The sequence below is a fragment of the Pantherophis guttatus genome, chromosome 4 (assembly GCF_059756535.1).
Source record: "Pantherophis guttatus breed Tessera chromosome 4, ASM5975653v1, whole genome shotgun sequence".
Taxonomy (NCBI): Eukaryota; Metazoa; Chordata; class Lepidosauria; order Squamata; family Colubridae; genus Pantherophis; species Pantherophis guttatus.
In genome coordinates, this window is record NC_142066.1 from 114527088 (window position 1) to 114549379 (window position 22292).

At 41.7% G+C, this 22292-nt stretch overlaps 1 pseudogene; it reads left to right on the plus strand.

Moving 5' to 3' along the window:
- The first annotated feature begins 273 nt into the window (after positions 1-273).
- LOC148114313 (uncharacterized) lies at positions 274-1341 on the plus strand (annotated as a pseudogene).
- Positions 1342-22292: the final 20951 nt, after the last annotated feature.

The window sequence follows — 22292 nt, forward strand, 5'->3', positions numbered from 1 at the left end:
TGCTGCGATTACTGGCGCTTGAATGCCATTACGGTGCGGAATCGCTACCCCCTGCTGCTCATCCCGGAGCTGATGGAGAGATTGCGGGAGGCCTCGATCTTCACTAAGCTCGATCTCCGAGGGGCCTACAATCTGGTGCCCGTGCAAGAGGGGGACGAGTGGAAGACGGCGTTTGGCACCCGATACGGCCAGTTAGAGTACACCGTCATGCCGTTCGGGCTGACCAACACCCTCTCAGTCTTCCAGCATCTAATGAATGACATTTTCCAGGACATGTTGGACCAGTTTGTGGTTATATACCTGGATGACATTTTTATCTATTCCCAGACCCAGGAAAGCCACCTCCAGCATGTCTGCCAGGTCCTACAGCGCCTGCGGGAGCACCAACACTATGCGAAGTTGGAGAAATGTTTCTTCTTGCAGACTTCCATAGAATTCCTTGGGCACATCATCTCCCCCAAAGGCATTGCCATGGACCCACACAAGGTAGAGACCTTGCGTAGTTGGGAACCCCCTCGTCGGGTGAAAGACATCCAGCATCTGTTGGGGTTTGCCAACTACTACCGAACCTTCATCCCTGGCTTCCCCACCCTGACCTTGCCGCTGACCCAGCTCCTTCGGAAGAAGGTTCCATTCCAGTGGGGTCCCCCGCAGCAACAGGCCTTCGAGGTCCTGAAACAGGCCTTCATCATGGAACCTGTCCTGAGGCACCCAATCCACATCGTCCATTTGTGGTCGAGACGGATGCATCCAATGTGGTGATTGGGGTGGTGCTGCTACAGGCCCCAGTGGATGGTGGCACCACTCACGGAAACTCAATCCTTCCGAGCGCAACTACACCATCTGGGAAAAGGAGTTGCTGGCTATCAAGGCCAAGTTCGAGGCTTGGCGGCATCACCTCGAGGGGGCCCGACACCAGGTGGAGGTGCGGACGGACCATCGGAACCTGGAGCACCTCACGATGGCCAGGAAGTTGAACCAGCGGCAGATCCAGTAGTCGTTGTTTTTCGCCTGGTTCAACTTCCACCTGACTTATATCCCGAGCGGCCACAACCAGAGAGCAGATGCTATATCCCGCAAGCTGGAGTACTTTTGCCCTAAGGACTCCTTTCCCCCACAGACGGTGCTGCCAGCAGAATCCTTGGCCGTGGTCCAGGAACTGACGGACTTGCGGGCTCAGGTGCTGGAAGCGCAGTGCCGGGATGACTGGTCGCAGCAGCGGAAAGCGGAAGTTGGCCCCGCATCCCCATGGACTTTGGAGGAGGGCTTGTTGAAGCACCGGCGCCGGTTGTATGTGCCCACGAGTTCGCTCCGAGCCCTCGTCATGAACCAGTGCCATGACAACCCCGCGACGGGACATTTCGGGTTCTTTAAGATGCTGAATCTGGTGACACGGACTTTTTGGTGGCCTCGGGTACGGCACGACGTGCACGCGTACGTGATGTCCTGTGTGACGTGCCAACAGGCCAAAGCCGCATCCGGCCCACGTCCTGGACTCCTCCAGCCGCTGCCGACACCGGAGAGACCGTGGGGAGCCATCCCCATGGACTTCCTGACGGACTTGCCACCGTCCGCTACGTTCACGACCGTCCTCGTGGTGGTGGATGCGCTCACGAAGATGGCACATTTTATCCCATGCCGTGGACTGCTATCGGCCTGCACCACAGCCCCCTGTTCCTGCAACACATCTTCCGCCTCAACGGCCTGCCAGACCGGGTGGTTTTGGACCACGGGGTCCAATTCATGGCCTGCTTCTGGAAAAGCCTGATGGCCGCGTTGGAGGTGCAGGTGTGCCTGTTGTCGTTGCACCATCCGGAGACTGATGGGGGAACAGAGAAGGTCATCAGCATCCTCGAACAGTACCTCCGCTGTTTCGTCAACCAGCAGCAAGACAACTGGGCCGAGTACCTTCCCCTGGCGGAGTTCGCCTTTAACAACTCCCAACACACCTCCACCCAGATGACCCCGTTCCATGCCAACGTGGGATACCACCCACGGCTTTTCCCGCTGTCCATCTCAGACTCCCCTGTTCCCAAGACCCAGGACTTCCTCTTGGAACTGCAAGCAGTGCAGCAGCTGGTGCGGCGGCAGCTGATCCGGGCGAAGGAGGACTACAAGCGGGTCACCAACAGCTCTCGACGGGTGATGCCACTGCTGGAAGTGGGCGACCGGATATGGCTGTCCATGAAACACCTCCCCACGGACCGGCCAGTAAAGAAACTTGACCACTGTTTTATTGGTCCCTTCCCGGTCGAGGCGGTCATCAACCCGGTGGCCTACCGGTTGACTCTGCCATGCTCCATGCGACTCCACCCTGTTTTCCATCGGTCCCTTTTGGTCCCTGAAGCCCCAGCGTGCCACCTCCAGCGTCCGACGACTCCTGCCCCCCCAGCCCCAGTCGACGAGGACGACTCCTCGACATATGAGGTAGACAGCATCTGAGACTCCCGTTGGCTGAAGGGGCATTTCCAGTACCTGATTGCCTGGAAGGGATATGGGCCCGCAGATTTCACTTGGGAGGACGCTTCTTCCGTCCATGCCCCTGACCTGGTATGGGCCTTCCATGACCAGTTCCCGTCACAACCGCATCCCGACCGTCAGCCACGGGGGAAGGGCCCTGCGGTGGGGGATAGTGTTGTGGCTCCGTTACCTGAGACTGTGTCATCAGCAGGAGAGGACTCCAAGAGTGAAGGAGAGGAGTTGGCAAGGCCTCCCTCTCCAGGACCCTCCTCTCTGGCAATGCCTTCGGTGTCCACCAAAGAGCAAGAGATAGGGCCGGGGTCAAGCATGTCCACGCAGCCACAGATGGACAGTGATGAGGGTAATAAGTCTTGGCTGGACCCATGCCAGCGCCGCAGAGATAAGTGCAGAAGAAAGGGCATGCCCGAGATTAGGCTGAGTCACTGGACCACACCCCACAGGATATAAAAGGGAGCATGATGGCCAGTCAAACCTTGTGACGAACAAAGCTGAAAGCTTCCACACCATTCTGAATTGCCGGACTTTTGCTTTAAGACTTTGCTGGAAGTATCTCTGGACTTGATTTAATTCCGTAATTATTGAACTGCTTTCCTTTGATGTATTAGAAGTGGGGAGAAGTTATCTCTCCTCTTTGTAAATAATAAACTTTTGGCAGGCAGCCACTAGGTTGTTGCCAAGTTCCGTTATCATAAGGAAAAGGATTTTGCCGGCTGGTTTGGTCTTTAACTCCTGAATGTCTGTTGGTGTGTGTGCGTGGGGTTGGGGACAGAACACCTGCTTTATTAGAGAAAGTTCATACATTAGGATTAATGGACATCTGTACTTAGGGTATCTACAACTTATATGCAACCATTGGCCAGTAATAATCTGTACTTCAGTTCTATTTATTTATAAAAGTGCAGTTACACCCATAAAGTTTTAATGTAATTGCATCCAATTTGATCATTCAGAATGATTTCTAATTGCTATGTGAAGATTTTATGCAAAACTTTGTCATCTTTTGGGTATATTTCTTCTTATTTTAGGTGATGTGCAGATGGCCAGCCTATCAAATGCCATTCAAGCTACTATCATATCAGCACATTCATTAATACAATGACACATTTTCAGGAAAAGTTCATACATTAGGATTAATGGACATACATCTTTAGGCCTACATCTTTTGACTGAGCTCCTCCATGAAAGAAGTCTAGCTCTGCTCTACTCAGCCTGATATTAGCTTACTTCATTTACCATCATGGGCATGGAATGACACTGTGGATAATTATGTTGGTCTAACAATTATGTGGTTTGAAATATACTTGCAATCCATTATCTTACAATGCACTGCCTTTGCTTACAATCATATTTTACTACAGAATGTCCAAGACCAGGTGTTTAAAATTTATCAATCTCCCTTATACTGTAAATATCTTGTCTCCTTGTTATATTCTTATTATAGAAATCCATCACAGTTTATCAAATCAATGCTGAAAAATCTACTTTTTAGCTGTGCTTCAGCAGCAAATTATGTTGGGATTTAATATATTTAATATGGACAGTTGTATAAATTTAAAAATAAATGAATTAATAAAAGTGAATGTTTTATGCAAGGATTTGGACCTACTTCTCCAGCATCGCTCTTGAACTAGCATCTCCAGATGGATGGGATAGCAATACCATAATTCCCAGACCAGGCAGAATGATCAGATGATTTGTTAGCAAGCAACTATGAAAGTTATAAATTTGGACAAAAAAACCCCCACCAACCTCAGCTAATAAAGGGTTTTTTGCAGATATTATAGAAAGCAGACAATATTTCCTACCACAATGTGGAAAGAGTTTCCAATAGCAAATGAATTAGCCTTGAAATATGCCACCATTTTTAAATAAAAAATTAAGTATTTTAAACTCTCATTTTAGAAGTAGCAAACAAATTCAGTTGACATAATTATGAAAAAATCTTTAGAAAATATTTGTAATACCACTCTATATTTGTGAACCGTCAGTTCACATTACATGAATGGAAATATATATCACAGCTTCAATGTTCTGTATTTAACACTGTTCATGTGGCTTAAATGTATTGTCTCTTTACATTAAAAAAACAACAATACATTATTGTCAGTGATACTGATATATATCAAGATGCTGCTCCCACTAAATTCACTGGGATTTGCTTTTAAGAGTTATATATGTTTATTTGTTTTTGTTTTGGCTTTATATCCTCCTTTACTTCTAGGAACAAAAAAGAGTCATACATATTTAAAACTTTCCTCTAGGCTTGATCTGAAAGAAAGTATTTAAAGGGGGAATGAATAAACCAAATATAGATACATTTATGGCCTAAGTTTAGTATTACAGCTCAATAAAAGATTAGTTTTTAGAAGAAATTTATTTTCCATAATTGACAAAAGAAAGGACATATTCACTTTTTAGTACTGAACATATGCAACTATATTATATGGATTTTTGAGCACCCATTGTTTTATTTGTTATTGTTTCCAACAAGTGGGACTGACAATAAAGATGTTGCCCAGGGAAGTGCAGCTGTTGCTCAAACTTCCAGTTATTCCATTCCATTCTCAGTTCTCACCAGCCATTCAACCATTCATCTCCTTCCTTCCCTCCTTCCTTCCTTCCTTCCTTCCTTCCTTCCTTCCTTCCTTCCTTCCTTCCTTCCTTCCTTCCTTCCTTCCTTCCTTCCTCTCAAAGAGCAAAGTTTACCCTTCTGCACATCTCAAGTTTCCCACAAAGCCACCCTGCATTATTTTCCCTGCATAAGCACAGCATTCACAGCCAGACTATTAGGAAGAACAGGAGTGGTGGCCAAACATATGGCATCTATTTGTAGCTGTGGATAAAATTCTAAACCACCTAACAAATGAAATGGTTAGTTGTGCAAATAGAGCTCAGGCACAAAGGTCAATGAAAATTACTTTTTTGCTCCAGAAGAGGCTGATTACGAGGCCACATTCTGAATACAGAGCATGATACAGATCACATTAATATGAAAAAGACATTACTGAAAGTGGGAAGGTACAAGAGAGGGCAATTGGAATGATGCAAGGAGTTAAGAATCTTAATTATTTAATATCACTTGAAACATTTGCTCTACACTCTTTGATTTGGGAGAGATGAATATAAGAATTCAGAAGAAAGGGAGGGAGAAAAAGAAATTCAAAGGACCAATGTCTGTAATTATTTGATGGAAACTGTAAGCCAAACAAATGTTTCCTGTTACATAGATTTTCATTCTCTTAATAAGTAAAGTTAAATGTTTTTAAAAAGCACAACAAGAAATCGAGATGTTCATATTAACCAGTAGTGTTAGAAGACAAGTATATGATCAGAAATCAGCATGGCTGCACAAAGATCTCTCTGACAAATTGAAAGACAAAAAGGACAATTACAAAAAATGGAAAGAGGGACACATAACTGAGGCAGGATATAGGATCCAGAAGTGAATTAAAATCTTTCTACTCCTATTTCATCAAATTGGAACCCCAAAATGTTATCAGGACATTTTTGTCTAAAATTAGGTTAATTTTGGGTTGGGCCATAAAAATGATTCATGCCATCTGATAGTCTGTTTGTTTACCTACTAAAAGTATGTTTTCAATAAAATGCCAAATTGGGGTGTGTGTGTGTGGAACCTAAGGCAGGATCAGCAGATAGCCAGAATCTTCAAAGACAAAGTCAGGAAAGCAAAGGCTCAGAATGAACAAAGACTTGCAACAAAAGTCAAAGATAACAAAAAAGCTTCTTCCAACATATAAATAACAAGGAAAAAAATCAAGGAAACAGTCAGTCTACTAAAGAAGGAAGATGGCAAGGAAGTAACAGGCAACAAAGAGAAAGCAGAGCTGCTAAACTCATTCTTTGCATCAGTCTATAGAAACTATAGCTCAACCTACCAGAATCATAACTGTAAAAAACAGACTGGAAATAAAAGTTAAAATAAGCAAAAAAATAGTAAGAGAACACCTGTCTGATCTTGATGAATACAAATCACCAGGACCTGACAGATTATATCCCAGAATTCTAAAGGAGCTGGCCGATGTCATCTCAGAACCATTGCACCACATCTTTGAAAACTCCTGGAACACTGGGGAACTACCAGAGGACTGGAAAAGAGCTGATGTGGTTCCTTCAAAAAAGAGAAAAAAACAGACCCAGGAAACTACAGACCAATCAGCCTAACATCAATACCAGGGAAGATACTGGAAAAGATAATAAAAAAACAGATCTGTCAACACCTAGGAATGAGTAAAGTAATAACTAACAGCCAGCACGGATTTAAAAACAGATTATGCCAAACCAATATTATTTCATTCTTCAACATAGTGACTAAATTAATAGACCAGCAAAATACTGTGGACACAAATATACTTAGACTTCAACAAGGCATTCAACAAAGTTGACCACAACCTACTTTTTCATAAACTAGAAAAAAGTGGGATAGATAGCATCACCATCAGATGGATTCGCAACTGGCTGACAAACTGTACTCAATGAATAGTCCTTAATGGGTCTAAGTCTACATGGAGAGAAGTAAGCAGTGGGCTGCCACAAAGTTCCGTCTTAGGTCCAGTACCCTTCAATATCTTCATAAATGACTTAGATGAGGGAATAGAAGGGGAACTTACCAAATCTGCAGATCAGTGGTGGGTTCCTCCTTCCAGTTCAGCCCAGTTCGGCCGAGCTGGTAGCAATGACAATATGATGTTACCGAACCAGTTCTGCCCCCCCCGGGTTATTCTTACCTTTTATTTGGCCCCACCCGCAATCTATTGCTGCCTCCTGAGTCCCAGCTGATGGCTAGAGGGGAAAAAACTGTTTAAACTCTTGCCGCGGGGCTTCAAAGGGCCGCCCTACAGCTAATCAGTGTTAAAAGAAAACAAATGAGTAGACCGATGCCTGCAAAAATAAATGGGTAGACCCAGTGGTGGGATTCTACTTCAGTAGAACCAGTTGTTAAGTAGTTAAGTAGTTAAGCCAGTGGTTCCCAAAGTGGGCAGTACCGCCCCCTGGGGGGCAGTGGGATACTTAGGGGGGTGGTAAGAGGCAAGGGGGCGGCGGGGGGGCTAAGTGGCAAGGAGGGTGGCCCCCACCCTTTGGCCTGTGCCTCGCAGCAGTTACCTCCTTGCAAGCAAACAGCAAGAAAAAATAACTCCTTTCAGTTTCAGCATAGGCTAATTAACCTGTTGATTAGATCTGCCTCCCGACTCTCAGCTGATTAGCTCTCAGCTGTTTTGTGCAGGGCTCATCTGCTTGCTGCAAAGAGCTAAATTGCTGGAGCAGATTTTTTTTTTCCTTATGCAAATCAAGCTGAAAACGAAACTGAAAGTAAAGCAGGGTGTTGGCTGTTACGTTGGAAAATTAGGCAGAGGCAGATTTCTTTTCTTTTTCGTCACCAAAAAGATAGGTGCAAACAATGGGAAATTTAGGGAAAAAGAGGAGAGTTCAAGATTTTAAAACACAAAAGAAAAAAAGCTCTATTTAACTAGGGAATTGTAATAATTGAGATACTATTAATTGTATATTGTGTTGAAAGCAAAAATAGTTAAGTTGTGGTTTGGAGGAATATATGGGAGAAATTATTTGGTTTATTATTATTGGTAAATATAATTAATTGATTTGTAAGAAATTGGATTGCATGGAAATAATTGGAATATTCATGTTCATATTGATTAATATACAAAAAAGATAGTTATATAACTAATTGATTTATATTAAAATATTGAATTTGTATTAAACAACTGTAATATTACATAATTAACCAATGTGAGGATGGATATAAAAATAGATGACAATGGGAAGGGGTATAATATAGAATAGAAGGGGAAAATTGAATTTGATTAAGATTAGACATGAGGATGAAGGGTAATAGCCTTGGTAGTACAGTGGTTTAAAGCACCCTGTTATTAACACAGCTGCCTGCAATTACAGCAGGTTCAAATCTTACCAGGCTCAAGGTTGACTCAGCCTTCCATCCTTTCTAAGGTAGGTTAAATGAGGACCCAGTTTGTGGGGGCAATAAGCTGACTTTGTATAAATATACAAAAAGTATGAAGGCTATTGCTTAACGCATTGTAAGCCGCCCTGAGTCTCCGGAGAAGGGCGGCATATAAATCAAATTTATATATATATATATATATATATATATGAGGAATAAATATGGCAAAAAGGAATTTGTTCTCTTTTATTCTTTAAAGTTTAACAATTCATTCTTTATCTTAATATCTTTATATTTGTTTGGGGTTGCCTTTCTTCCCTTTCATCTTTTTTATTGTACAGCAATCTTTCTCCTCAAACCTACCACCTCTCTCTTTTCTTTCCTTCTTACTTTCTCTTCCCCCCCCTTCTTCTCCTCCCTACTTCCTCTTCCTTTCTCCTTCTCCTCCTCTCTTCCTCCCTCTCTCACCCTCATGCCTATTCTAATTTCCCTTCCCTTCCTTCTTCCCTTCCCTCTCTTTCCTTCCTTCTTCCATCTCTCTTCTCCTTCCTTCATCCCTCTCTATTGCTGTATCCTTTTGTGCATATGGACTACTCAGAGGGCTGAAAAAGTTATTTTTGACTGGTCCTTGCACTTTTGACCAGTCCTCAAAATTACGACTGTCCTCACATTTTACGTTTTTTGCCCTATCTTGCCACCATGGTAAAGAGAAGCAGTTGTGAATTGAGTGACATGGTTATTAAGAATGCTGCATGGGCATTAATGTGAGGATGGTCATAAGTGTGAGGACCAGTCAAAAGTGCGAGGATCTGTCAGAAATGACTTTTTTCAGCCCTCTGAGTAGTCCCTATACACATAGCCATGGCCACCCAGTCACATGACCAGCTAGCCATGCCCACCCAGTCACATGACTAGCTAGCCACACCCACAAAATAAGCCACGCCCACAGAACCAGTAGTAAAAAAATTAGAACCCACCCCTGCTGCAGATGATACTAAGCTGGCAGGAATAGCTAACACTCTAGAAGATAGATTCAAGCTCCAGATTGATCTTGACAGACTTGAACACTGGGCCTATCTAACAAAATGAAATTCAATGTAGAAAAAAGCAAAGTCCTACACTTGGGTAAGAAAAACCAAAAGTACACATATAAACTGGGTGAAACCAGGCTTAATAGCAGTGACTATGAGAGGAACTTGGAGTCTTAGTGGACAACCAGCTAAATACAAGTCAGCAGTGTGCAGTGGCAGCCAAAAAAGCCAATGCAATCCTAAATTGCATTAACAGAGGGATACAATCAAGATCAAGTGAGGTACTAATACCACTCTCTAAAGCCCTAGTAAGGCCACACCTAGAGTACTGCATCCAGTTTTAGTCACCACACTATAAAAAAGATTTTGAGACTCTAGAAAAAGTGCAGAGGAAAGCAATCAGGATGATTAGGGGACTGGAGACTAAAACATATGAAGAATGTTTACAGGAACTAGGCATAGCTAGTCTAGTGAAGAGAAGGAGCAGGGGACACATGATATCAGTCTTCCAATATTTGAGGGGCTGCCACAGAAAGGAGGGGGTCAAGCTATTTTCCAAAGCACCTGAAGCAGGGGTGAAATGCTCCTGGTTTGGACCGGCTTGGGCGAGTAGGTAGCGATGATGGCCAGTGGTTTGGAGAACCGGTAGCAATGGCAGTTGGAGACTCCGCCCACCCACCCCATTCCCCGGACTTGGGGAATGCACCATTCCCCAGACTCCTACTGCTCACCTTTCTCCCGCGGTTGGCTGTCAGGGAAGGCAAGCGCCCGAAAGGTACCGGAGTCACTCACTCTCCTTCTTGAATGAGCCACTCTGGTCCACGCGCCGGCTGCGCAAGCGCACACCCAACCTGCCGCTGAATTAAATAAACGATGTGTGCTTGTGCAGCCGGTGCATGGACCAGAGCGGCTCATTCAAGAAGGAGAGTGAGTGACTCCGGTACCTTTTGGGCGCTTGCCTTCCCTGACAACCAGCTGCGGGAGAAAGGTGAGCAGTAGGAGTCCGGGGAATGGGGCAGGTGGGCGGAGCCACGGGAGAAAGAAATTTAAAATGTTTTCCTATTGGGTTCTGTGGGCATGGCTTGATGGAAGGTGGTCTTGTGACTGAATGGGCGTGGCTGTGAGTGACATTGAGTTGGCCACGCCCACTCAGTCACAGGACAACCCCCCACCAAGCCACGTCCACAGAACCAGTAGGTAGAATCTAAAATTCTAAAAATTTTAGATTTCACCCCTGACCTGAAGGCCAGACAAGTAATAATGGATAGAAACTGACCAAGGAGAGATTCAACCTAGAATAGCAATGCAGTCCAATTCAGAAACAACCATTACATAATATAATGCATCATATTGCATTCTTTAAAATACATAACCTGCTCCAATATTTGCATGCAATTTTAATGGATCTTCTTTCAATTTATGGATAAAATTAAAACATACATTATATAAAAACAAGATTTAATAGTGTGTCACTAAACTATGGGAAATTGACTTCTTTGACCATCTCCCCATGACAGTCTTTCCAGTATAGATGCTGTAGAAAATTTGGATATCTATTGAACTATATATAATCCAAGAAAAGGAAAATGATTATGTAAAATTCAGTGGAAGCACCTTCCAATATTAGCAGTGTTCTCTCAAAGATACGTTAGATGTATCTCCATCTAGTTTGTACATATTTACTCTTTCTACTGTAGTTAATATTCCTAGAAGGCTGGAAAGGGTGCCATGGGAACTAGGAAGAAGGGAGGTCTGCTTTCATTGCCCCAGTTTAACACACCTAAATCTGGATCTAACCCATACTTTCAGCATATTATTTTTATTATGAGCCTGATCTCTCACTCTCCTGACACAAGCAATCCCAGTACAGCTAATAAAACTATCTGTTTGAGTAATGGAAGCAAGATGCCAACTTGTTCTGTATTATTAATAATATTGTCAAAATCTTGTGTTGCCCTACTTTAAAATTATTCTGGCATATTAATATTGCACTGTATATGTGTCAAAGGGGAAAATCTCTGGTTTCCTCCAGGTCAATTAGTCTGCTGTTGTAATGGGCTGGTAATGGTGTCTCGGCAGAGTTTTCTTTAAATTACTTTCTCTTCTCTCATCACCTCACAATTTAATGGTACAGGCACAGGATCTACATAGATATGCCTTGCAGTTATCATACATCATTGTGAAAGGGGTGTTCTGCTAAATAAACTTTTTTACCCTCTGACCTTAAAGCATCTATTATGAGGTCATCATTTCAGAGAAGAAAAACATCTTGTCAAGTTAGAAGTGTTGTGGGGAGAAGGAAGAAGAAGTTTCAAACATGTATCAACTGCTGTTGCAGAGCTATTAAAGATATAGAGAAGTCTCAGGGTCACTTCTCACTTCTGAAAGATATAAATGCAAGTTGAAATGCCATAAATTTTCTAAAAATATATGGAATAACATTGCAGATGGAACAATTACATAAACATCAATTTTACAAGGGTAATTCCTGATTCATTTCAGAAGTCTAACTCTGTTTTTCAACAGCAAGTCTCCAAGAATGAAACAAGTGATATAGTTTTAGCTTTACATACAGTATGTGGACAGCATCCAAAAATACATTTCTATTATCAAAGTTAATGAGTGATATGATCCTGACAGTCATATAGTGCCTATAGTACTATAGTACTATGCAACAACATAGACAACTTCAAAGAAACAAAAAATTTAAAATACAATTAATTAAAGATACGAATCAAATATACAATATATATCATTGTACCTATGCATGTCTGTTCAATTGGTCATTGATGAATATAATCAAGCCTTATCCTACTTGGTTTCTGGCAACATCAAGTTTAAGAAAAATCATGAGAAAAACAGTTGAAAGTGTAGTTGAAAATCAGATCAAAGAATCCAGAAGTTGGTAAACATGTTGTTTCTGTGGTTGCTCTCTTTATTATCAGCTAGATCTTGAGTGCACCTGTAAGTCCTTGAATGTGGCTCCTGGGTCTCAACTGTAACATCAATTGTCAAGTATCATACACAAAACACCACATATTTCATTCATGCATTTTTTTGGATTTTAACAATAATCCACTGGTGAGTCCACTTGGACACATTTATAAATAATTAAGAAAAAAGGACAGAAGGTATTTATAAAGTAGGAACCTATGTTTCCCAGTCATCTATAAAGTTATTAGAAGCCAAGACAGGGATCCAAATGAAATCTGCATTTCTGATTTCTTTAATAGCATGCTAAGCCAGACAGATAGCAATATGATGTCTTCTTCTTAATCAAAAATATGAACATAATTCTTTAACACTGAGATCAAAAAAATAATTCATGTTTTAAAAATTATACATAATAAGTGATATTTTTTAAAAAATGTTTTCATTACGGAATATATACATAAAAATTAGTAACTATAGTATCTAATAAATTTAAGTAACAAATAATCAAGAATACAGATATTAGTCATCTAGATATTTAATATATTTATTAACAGATATTAGGCATCAGATATTTAGTCATTTATTATAATAATTCCATGTATTTGTGGAAGATGTGTATGAATGAATAGTACAAGTGAAGAATGCTGCAAATTACACACACACACACACACACACACACACACAAAATGAGGGACCAAATTTTGCCCTGCTAATATAACAAAGAAGGGAAAGGCTAATTTCATAATCCAGACATTCCAATTTTTGAGCTGGATAATGACTGAATTCATAGGAAAGAAGTTTAAGATTAAGTGCTATTGATAATAATCCAAGAAAAGAAGAAAGATACATGTAGAAAACAAGGCAAATGGCTATATTTCCACAGATAATTTAGTTACACAGCTTAGTGCATTCACAGTTTTCTAATGAACCAATTCCTAATAATCATGGGGGAAAGTCTGACTGTTGCTGAGGTCCTTCTCTGGGAGACTGATGGGTTCTGACCAACTTCTTTGTGAGTTGGTTGGCTATGAGAACAAACTGATGGACAAGATGGCCAGTCCAATCCACAAGGCAATATTTATGTTCTCACGCTCTTATGTTCACAACAGACTCTGCAATAGTTCCATTTTGGCATTTTTAGGAAGAAATGGCACTGATTTCTCAACTGCTTGGTGTACAAAACCATACATTTCCATTGATTTCATATCTATATTTTGCAAATGTCTAATATAAATATTCTGAAGAAATGTTTAAAAGTTAAACAATAAAAGCTTTTTAAGAGTCTGCTTTCTTACACAATACCGGCTTGATTGTGCTGGCACTCAAATTTAAGATACCGATTGATTGATCTCTTTAATCTAATATCTGTTCATGGGGTGTCTGTTTTCTTTATTGTGGTGGCACCTGCCAGTGCCATTACAGTGGAAGTCTTACTGTATTTCTGTTATGAGTGCCAGTTTGGGGCTTTAACATCTCAGCAGGTTTGTTCTGCTTTGGGCGAAAGACCAGCATACATTTTTATCAATCTACATGCATAAATTAAAAAAAAAACATGAAGCAGGGAAAAACATCTACAATTTGATTGCTTCTTGAAACCAAAATGTTGAACAAATGACATACAGAAAGCATAGTCAGAAACATTTTATTCAATGTGGAATCTCACACAAATTTATCTCAACTTAAATGCATAGCAAAATGCTTAAATACATATCATGTGAGCTGAATCAACAGTGACAGTTCTTGCCATTGCTATAACTACCGTATTTGGGAGTGTGTGTGTGTGTGTGTGTGTGTGTGTGTGTGTGTTCCCCACATTTCATCACATTGCAGCATTATTGACCAAGGAATAGAAAAGAGGAATAAATGGGCTTCTTTTGAAAAATCTGGAGTCAACAGATTTAGTTCCAGCCTAGGGGAATTTAAGTATGCTATTTTTATTCATTTTCTCAAATTCATTCCTTGATAGCTCTATGCAATGATGCTGCAGAAAGGTTCAAACACCCAAGTTGTTTGCTGCCTAATCTTTGCTGCAAGATAGTCTCTTATCCCATACTCCAAAGTGGATTGGCAATTTAAGCCTAACTGGATGGTTGGCAACATCACTTTGTCATTCCTAAAGCTCTAATCCAGTGTTTCTCAACTTTAGCAATTTTAGATTGAGTGGACACCAACTCTCAGAATTTTCCAACTACAGATAGGGTTTAAGTCAGCTTGTTTGTCAAGGGCAGTTTGATCCTCCAACCAAGAAAAAATGGCAGAAGACATCAGGGGAAACAATGGTGCTCACTGCCTAATGGTAGGGTTCATCCCATCACAAGGTCATAATGTATTCTTAATGTTAGCATATGTTGTCTGTCTCTGCAAACAATATCAAAAAAAATACACCACATTCAATAAAAAGGTATCATTGTCATATTGATCAATTTATAGCTGAGGGTTTTTTTTTAGATTTTCCTACAACCACCAAATAGTACAGAAAATTGTGCTTTGTTAACTGTGTTACATGAGATCTTGGTTTTCATCTCCAATCCAGTTGACTATTATTATGATTGGTGCATGCAAGTTGGCAGCATTAAAATTTCTCAAATAAATAAACTTATGGCACACAGCCTTTAAAATTGTCTAGAATTCTTTTCTTTTCTAGAAATTGTCCATATAATTTGGAATAGACAAAGTATCCTTTGAAATTATTTTCTTTGTTTCACAATTCACATACTTAGGCCAATCCTAAATCTTGCTTCATTTGAATACACTCAGTATGGTCTAGCCAAGATCTAAATGGATTAGAATAGATGGTTAAAATATTCCTTTAAGTGTTTGCATTTGAAACTCAGTCTCTTTTTGGTAGGTGAAAAATTAAATATATACCTTCCATCTACTTTTTGAAGGGATTTATGTCATCTTCTTAGGAAGATCAGACAGAAATGTAGTGCTATTTCTCTGGGGAAAGCAATGGATTTCAGCACTTTTGAATTTTAATAGATCCAGAAGTTCAGAGCTGTTTCTGAATTGTATACAATATTTGTCACCACACAAGCTTCTTGCACAAATGCCAATTTTCATATTAAAATCCACATTTGATTTTTAGTACCTTGAAAATATTGGTAATCAACTACAAGCCATTCCAGTTTCCACTATCTTTCAAAAAGTTATCTATAACAGACATATAAAACAGGAGGAGAAACTAAGGTCAGTGTCATGTACAAAAGTGATTATTTTTCATTATATAAAACATTCCTCTATTCCAGTTTTTGTACAATAATCAAATTCTCCTAGCAAATCCACAATAAGAGTATGATGCTGCCAGCCATGCCTTTTGTTTATCTAGCCTCCAAGGATCAAATGACTATAATAGTATGAGATGATGTCCCAAGGGTAAGCTAGAACAAAGATATTTGGAAGCTCTCCTATTTCATGTTACTCCAAAGGCAGAGAATGTGAATCCTTTTACCTTTTTATTTTTCATTGCTTACAATGGCTGTATCTGTGTCTGTCTGTCTGCCTGTCTGTCTGTCCCACACAAAATTGTTTCATCTATTTGTGTGAATCTCAGTTGAGATGGTCTTTGCTCATGCTTTCTGTTTAGTTGGTCCTCTTTTTCCTCCTAGGAAGCAAGTCAAAATATAGAAACAAAGGGAATGTTATATCTTAACTAGTCATCATGATGGAAGGAATACCAAACCAGGAAAAAAAATGGAGTTGTAATTCATTAACCTTATTATTCAATATGACTCTTCCAAATTCAGATGTCAGGGTTCCAAGGAGCACCCCCAACAAAATAAAGCTCTGAGTCCTGAAGTTCCTCAAGGAAAGATTCCTCAAAGAAAAGTTCCAATTTATTAGAAATGTCATGTTGGCACATCTGGGAAAACCTGAATCTGAAAGCTTCCAGGTTTCCCCCACCCAGCTAAGAGTTCACAGCCCTGCCCCAAACCCACAAGTTCATCACATTGTCCAATCAACTCTTCACACTCCACTGGATACAATCTTCATGCAGTCTGAATCAGACGTGAGCAAAAGTCCTTGAGTATGGAATGTTGTTATGATAACTTTCTACCGCTCCAACAACAACCCCCTCCCAACTTCCCCAGCTAAAATATGTGATTGTTTACTCTTCAACCTCAAACGTAAGTATTTGGTGGAAAGATACACATGATCTCCCGAAAGGGGGGTTGGAGAGATCGATGTTTGTCTGCTTGCTTTTTGTATGCTTCGGCCGCTTTATTCAGGGCTTTTTTGGTATTCTCCCAGCCTTTCTTTAATGACTCCATCCATTCATTCAGAGTCATGGAAGAAGGCTGTTACTCTTGGCAGTTCTGGCATAGGGATGAACTCCATGCCGCTCATAATCTGAAAAGGGATCAGTCCCGTACTACTATGCACCGCATAGTAAGCCACTTCTGTGAAAGGAAGCAATCAGCCCAATTATCTTGCTGGTAATCTACATAACTTCTGAGGTACTGTTCCACCATGGCATTAGCACATTTCGTGGATCCGTTCGTACTCGGATGGAAAGCCGAGATAAGCCCCTGAGATGACCCAATGGACCTCAGGAACTCCCTCCAGAATTTAGCGGTGAACTGAACTCCTAGATCAGAGATCACCCGTCGCAGAACTCCATGCAGCCGATAGATCTGTTTGACAAAAATCTTGGTAATCTCTTAGCCAAGGGAAGTCCAGAACAAGGAATAAAATGGGCCTGTTTGGAGAACAGGTCTATCACAGTCCATATTACAGTATTTCCGCCAGTTTCCAGGAGCTCTACTATAAAGTCCATAGCTATTTCTTCCCACGGGCGGCTGGGGTCAGCTACCTGTTGAAGCAAACCGGGAGGCTTTCCCGGTCTTGTCTTATTGCTGGCACATGTGGCACAACCTTTTACATAGTCCTCCACATCAGCTTTCATCTTTGGCCACCAAAACTGCCGCCTAATCAAATGAAGGGTCTTTAGAAATCCAAAGTGACCTGCCAATCGAGAATCATGGCTACACTGGAGCACTGTCATTGTCAGCCTGGACAATGAACTGCCTATCAGGGTCCGGGTGCTGAAGGATGGGCTCCTCTGCAAACAGCCGTTTCAATTTTTCAAACACTTTTTGACAGCTTAGCATCCAGGCTAACGGCTGCATTGGTCGCGGCTTTACAGGGGAGGATTCCATCTTTAGCAATTTGGTAAGTGGCAGGGCCACTTATGTGAAGGCTGGGATGAATTGCCAGTAGAAGTTAGCAAATCCCAGGAAACTTTGCTGCTGTTTCCTGGTGTGAGGGGCCTGCCAGTCAAATGTAGCTCGCACTTTCCTGGGATCCATCTCTATGCCTTTGTTCGACACTCGGTAGCCCAGGTAATCCAGAGAAGTTTTGTGGAACTCACATTTGGACAGCTTCGCATAAAGTTTTGCAGCTAACAGTTTCTTTAGTACTTGTCGGACTAGTTTCACCTGTTCTTCTAATGTCTCACTGAATATGAGGATGTCGTCCAAATAGACTAGAACCCCCTTGTATAAATGTTCATGCAGCACTTCATTAATCAATTGCATGAATACCGCAGGGGCTCCTTGGAGACCAAAAGGGATGACTTTGAATTGGAAGCTACCTAATGGGCAGTTGAAAGCAGTCTTCCACTCATCACCTTCCTTATGCGCACCCTGTAGTAGACTTCACTCAAGTCAAGTTTAGTAAACACTTTGCCTTTTGAAAGGTAGTTCAATAGGTCTTTCATGAGGGGAAGGGGCTGTTTTCCACACATACCGCATTTATTCCACAAAAATCCATGCAGAGCCTCATCCCCCATCTTTCTTTTCCTTAAACAGCACCGAGGCAGCTACTCTGGATTTTTCAGGTTAGATGAACCCTCGGACTACGTTAGTATCAATGTACTTCCTCAGCTCAGCCATTTCTTTTGGGGTCATTGAGTACATCTTTGGTTTAGGGAGTTTGGCCCCGGGCTCAATCTCAATCGCACAGTCAGTGTGGCGATGAGGGAGAAGAATGTTGCATTCCTCCTCAATGAATGCTTCAGCAAGGCCCTGTATTCCTTGGGGACCTGGGGAGTCCCAGGTAGGACTTCGGTGGCAGTCGTGGCTGCCTCTTGTTGGTGGGGCCCCTGAGGGCTCATCTCAGTGGGTTCAGCTTCAGGAGGGATGGGTGGCAAAGCCCTACTGCTATAATGACTTTTTGGTAGCCGTCCTCCCATTTGATTGTAGGGGCCCATTTGTCTAGCCAGTCCAGTCCCAGGATGATTGACTCTGCCATTTTTGGGGCTACTATGAATTGAATGAGTTCTGTGTGGATCCCTAGTTCCAATTTGACAAACTCAGTGACCTGTGTAGCAGGGGTGCCACCTATTAAGGTCCCTTCTACTTGCTGAAAGCATATGGGGCAGCTTAAGAGGTGTGTCTTTATGCCTAGCTGCTCAACAATGGGGGAGCTAATTAAGCAATGGGTGCAGCCGGTATCTATTATTGCTGCTACCTCTCCATGCACCCCAGTCTCTGGCACTGTCAGCTTGACTTTGATCACAAAGGGGTGGATGATCCCACTTACCATCGGGTTGTCTTTGCTGCTGCTACTGCTGGCCAGCCCAGGTGGCAAGTCTTTGGACAAAGTCTCTTCATTCTCTCCAGGGGGAGGGGAAGTCTCGACTGCCTGCTGGGCAATTCTGCTGGCATCTGGGGGCTTTCATGGGTCCCTTCTGCCTCGGGCTGATGTGGCGGGGTGCAGGTGTGGAACCAGCGCAGGCACCAGACACTCCGTAGCTCAATGACCCACTTGTCTGCAATGGTAGCATTTGATTACCCCTGTAGATTGAGCAGGAGGGGTTTCAGTGGGGTTTGTCAGAGGATGTCTAGCCAAAGTTCTCTCTGGGGACCTCTCAGCTGAGGGGTTGTGGCGTGGATGAACTTCTCTATCAAGAGCTATCAACATGGTATGCCACTCTTGCAGTCGCTCTGGCACCGCCCAGATTCCACAGGCAGTTCTGACTTCTTGATCAATGGCTTCTTTAAAATAATGCAGAAGTATTCTGTCCGGCCAATGTCCAAGGTTCCCTGTGACCCTTCTAAAGTCCCATACAAAGTCCTTTAGGGTTTATTTCCTTGACTCATCACCTATATCTTGGCTTCACTCTCATTGATTCAATTTCGGTCTTCGAATCTGGCCCGGAGCAGCTCAACAAAACCTTCCACATCATTTAATTCAGCAACCCTCTCATTATGCAGCTGGGCTATCCAGTCAGCAGCATCTCTCTCATTCATCCCCTCCAAGATTGCAGATACCAAGTCGCAATCTGTTTCGTATTGCTTTCCATGCTGATCTATATGAGCCCATACTCGGCTGAGGAAATAGGCCAGTTTGGTAGACTTACCATCAAATGTCACTCTAAACCGTGGTGGTGGGCCCTTGCTAGCGGAATTGCCACAGCAGCTAGAGGCGGGGTGAATGCCGGTGGCTGAACTGGAACCTGCCGCGGCGGCACTAGCTGCTGAAGCAGACCCCATGGCAATGCTGGGATCATTGGGGCAAATTGGGCCCATGGTGATCCCATAAGAGGGGGAGCAGCAGGCACTGGCGTCCACTGGCATTGGACCCACCCCTGGCCAGGATAGAATCCCCAGCCTGGGGAGATAAATTCCGCAAGGGGTAGCATGAAGGCAGGTTGACGAGAGCAGGATGCATGATGACATCCAGGCAATCATTCTTTCAGTCCCATCTCTAGAGTTGGATCAGGCTGGCAACTTTTCCCAGAATCCATCTCCCTGGACCGAGCTCCTAGAGCTTCTCAGAAAGAGAATACCGGGTCTCGATAAACCTTCCATTATGTGTTCCCATGGCTCCCTCTGCAATCTTATCTCTCCCTTCCATCTTGGCTGAGTCTTCACACCTCCCAAGCTTTAGGTTGGTGCTGGGGCTCAGCACCCATTCAGCCCTCTTTCAGGATGCTGCTTAGTTATTTAGCAGATTCAGGTTAATGTCAGGGTTCCAAGGAACACCCCCAACAAAATAAAGCTCTGAGTCCTAAGGTTCCTTAAAGTTCCAATTTATTAGAAATGTCATGTTGGCACATCTGGGAAAACCTAAATCTGAAAGCTTCCAGGTTTCCCCCACCCAGCTAAGAGTTCACAGCCCTGCCCCACACCCATAAGTTCATCACATTGTCCAATCAACTCTTCATACTTCACCGGATACAATCTTCATGCAGTCTGTATCAGATGCGAGCAAAAATCCTTGAGTATGGAATGTTGTTATGACTAACTTTTTACCGCTCCAACAACAACCCCCTCCCAACTTCCCCAGCTAAAATATGTGACAGTTTAGAAGTAAAAAGAAAATTGTCTTCCAAAACTGACATCAGATTTCCCAAACTGAAACTTGAATCAAATGCAGTACTGTTCTTTGATTTTAAAAAAAGGATGCACCATGGCTCTACCCAAAAATAATATATGAATGAAAAGTGCATGTTTTTTGGGGAAATGGTTGTAAAAGTAAACACGTTAAAAGAAATAGCTGCAAAAATCTGACCATTGCGTTTGTGTGGGTGTGTGAATTTTTCTAATACAAAAAGAAGATGAAATGAGCATTTATTTTATGAAATTTAAAAGCCGAAATGAAGACGCAAATGTCTAATATTGTCGTACAATATATGTATGGATTGTGTGTGTACTTCAGGACCAGAAAGAGTATGAAATTTGAAAATATGTAAGAGAAATAATATAACTTTTCAAAAAAGTTATATTATTTAAAGGCAAGAAGGACCAACATTTTCTTCCTCTGGAGTTACAGTTTTCTTTAAATGTGTCTGAAGATCTCTTCATTCTCTCCTATTCCCAAGGGGAAAATCTCATATTATTACAGAAGCTCATTAATCAATTCTAAATCTAATAGAAAACCAAAGGATATATTTCCCAGAGAATCTGTTGTCCATTTCCAAAATTACCGATCTGTAAAACATCATAGTTTGTTCTCAGGTTTACCATTACTACTATTCCAATTTCCTTGCAAGTTTATTAAATTATACTCTATGTGGAAAAAGTCAAAATATTTATTCTCATCTTATAATGCTAAAACCTGAGCATCCAGGGAAATATATCTTCAGTAGACATAGGAAAGACAAACAAATTACTTGATTTAGTGCATGGTTTTTATTTGTTTGTTTAGCATGCAACTATACAGTTTGGAAATGGGCACCAGTTCAGATTATTTCAAAAAGAGAATTGAAGGGGAAAACTATAGAGTATGTAGGCTCAGTGCTCCGCAATACACAGGACTCATTGGATTCAGAATTTCGAGACAGCTGATATTTGAGAGTTAGAAGGGAGACCAGAAAGGAAGAAAATACTGATTGTCTGTTTTTTTCCAAAGCTAATATAGAAACACAATGTTGAATTTACTACCTACTTTCCATTGTAATAATCCTAAAACATGCACAAAATAGAATTACAATTCATAAAATTATAAGACTATAACTTCTTAGATCCAACAATAAGAATAACAAAAATGGTGCATGAATTCAGTTAAATATTTGAGAGAACCAACAGGTTTTCTCATAGCACTAAAATGTTAACAAAGCTTGGCACCAATCCTAAATGTACAGGAAAACAACTCTACAATCAGGGTGCTAATATTGAGGGCACAATGTTGGATTGCAACATTGTGAATGTCACATCATGAAACAGATGTTTGGTCTGGTCTAGAAAGATTGATGTTATGTTCTTCTGAACTTCATTTATATCTGAATCAATACATAAATAAATAATTCATACTGGGAAAAAAATGTATATGGACCCAGGTTTGATTCATTTCTTGTAGGAAAGGGAAACAGGAGAGAAGAAAATTAGAAACCTGGAAATTAAAGGTAATCACATTTATATATGTCCACCACACTATTCTGTTTGGTAAGCAATAGTCTACAG